General features: G+C 55.4%; 2 non-coding genes across 2 annotated transcripts; both read right to left on the reverse strand.

Annotated features, from left to right (window-relative positions):
- Window positions 1-1853: 1853 nt before the first annotated feature.
- On the reverse strand, window positions 1854-1919 carry MIR192 (microRNA mir-192). The gene has a single exon (NR_129504.1). It is a non-coding gene; the product is annotated as a microRNA mir-192 (primary transcript).
- Window positions 1920-2053: 134 nt separating this feature from the next.
- MIR194 (microRNA mir-194) lies at window positions 2054-2111 on the reverse strand. The gene has a single exon (NR_130609.1). It is a non-coding gene; the product is annotated as a microRNA mir-194 (primary transcript).

Consider the following 2111-nt stretch of genomic DNA (forward strand, 5'->3'; position numbering starts at 1 on the left):
GGCATAGCGGTTACATTGCTGGGCTCCCATGTAGTTGACTGCGGTTCGAGTCTCAGACCTGGTGGCTTGAAACTTAAGCGTGGCGTGTGTGTGTGTGTGTGTGTGTGTGTGTGTGTGTGTCCAAGATCCCAGGTGGAGAATTGAGGAGAAGGGATTGCAGCATAACCATCCCTCCTGGGTGTGGGGGGGTGATTTCTCACTTTCCCTTTCACTATCTCTGTTTCTCTCTCTCTCTCTGGTGAGTGCACATGCCCTAAGGATAAAACGTCTTAAAACAAAAAAAGATAAGACCACCAGATGGCGTAATGGTTACATCGTTGGACTCCCATGTAGTCAACTGTGGTTTGCCTCCAGAACTCAGTGGCTCAAAACTCACACCAGGGAGAACAGAGGATGGCGTGGTGGTTAAGGCTCTGGATACTCTCACATGGCCAACCACAGTTCAAGTCCCAGACCTGGTGGCTTGCTTTCTCACTTCCTCTCTCTCTCTCTTTCTCTCTGTCTCTGTCTCTCTCTGGTCAAATTTAAAAAAAAATGAATAAATAAATAAAATCAAATAAATAATTATTTAAAAAAAGAAAAAGACTCACACCAGACATGGACATGTGTGCCCAAAATCCTGACCAAAATCCTGACAGGAGAATGGAGGAGAAGGGATTGCACCCCTGAGGGGTGATTTCTCGCATTCTGTCTCTCTCTGTCTCCCCGGCGAACACATGTGCCCTATAGCAAAAATTTCCCTTAAAAGAAAAAAAAAAGGAAAAAGAAGCCATTGGAAGGGAGGCCACAGTGGGAGGATGGGGTGGGGTCTGCAGTCCCATCTCCCCAGCTGCTCCCACTCCCACCAGAGGGGCCCCTGGGTTCTCTCAGGATCCTGAAGGCTGGAGGAGGCACCCACCAACACAGCTGGACCAGGCAGCCTGGGCATTGGGGCTGTGCTCTGGGGAGGCGAGGATGGCAAGAGATGTGGGGTGGGGAGGAAGTGGAGGAGGGGCCTGGTTCAGGGGCCCCGTTGTTGGGGCGTGTGTGCTGGAGAGGGCGCTCTGGCACAAAGACTGGGGTGCAGAATGAACGCCAGTGGGTGCTTCCTTGGGTTCAAGATGAGGCTCAGGATCTGTTCAGGACAATTTATGGAGCGTGTGCCGAGGCTCGCCCACCCGGGCTCGGGGCTGAGCTCGCAGACGGCAAGGAGGGAAACCCAAGCACACGATGACAAGTGGCCTGGTGAGTGTGGTGCTCCAGGGACGCCTGGGGTGCTGCAGGTGCCTAGGTGGGCACTTGGGAGCCAATGGGCTTTAAGAAGGCCTCCTGGAGGCAGCAAAGGTGGGGTATGGCCTGAAATGGCATGTAAGAGCGAGCCTGGCCAAAGAACTGGGAACTGAGAAGGGGAGGCCAGCAGATGGCACAGAGCATAAGGTGACTGGAACCCACATGTGACTGTGCGGTCTCGAGTCCCAGACCCGGCAACTCGAAAAACATACCAGGCGCAAGTGTGTGTATGTCCAAAAGCCCAGAAGAGAATGGAGGAGCAGGGATCACGGCATGGCCATTCCCTTGGGGGGTGATCTCTCACTTTCTCTCTCTCTCTTCCCCGAGCGTAGGCACCCAATCGGGAGAAAACGCTGGGAAGGGTATTCTAGGCAGAGGGGACAGCATGGGCAAAGCATAGAGGCACCCAGCAGTGCAGGTGGAGCACCAAGGTCGTTCAGTTACAAAAGGGGAAGCGGAAGGGGGAAGGAGATGGAGGAAGGCGGGGCCTTGAAAGCTGCGCCTGGAAGCAAGGTCTCCGTTGACGGCTGATGCCCCTGCCCCTGCCCCTGCAGGTCCCAGTGGCCGGCATTGAGGCGAACATACCTGTGACCTATGGAATTGGCAGCCAGAGGAGAGACGAGGGCACTGGCTGTCAATTCATAGGTCAGAGCCCTGTGCACTCGGTCTTGGCAGCTGCCAAGCCCACCCCCCTTTGCCGTCCTGGGCCCAGGAGCATCGCCGTGCAGGTCTCCGTGGGCTGTGGGTGGGATCTGCCTCTCCTCGTCGGTACTGGCCCCCACCCCAGATAACAGCAGCCCCACTGGAACCAGCAGACACTTCCACATGGAGTTGCTGTTACA

Source organism: Tupaia chinensis, unplaced genomic scaffold (assembly GCF_000334495.1).
Source record: "Tupaia chinensis unplaced genomic scaffold, TupChi_1.0 Scaffold000273_1, whole genome shotgun sequence".
NCBI classification, from domain to species: Eukaryota; Metazoa; Chordata; class Mammalia; order Scandentia; family Tupaiidae; genus Tupaia; species Tupaia belangeri.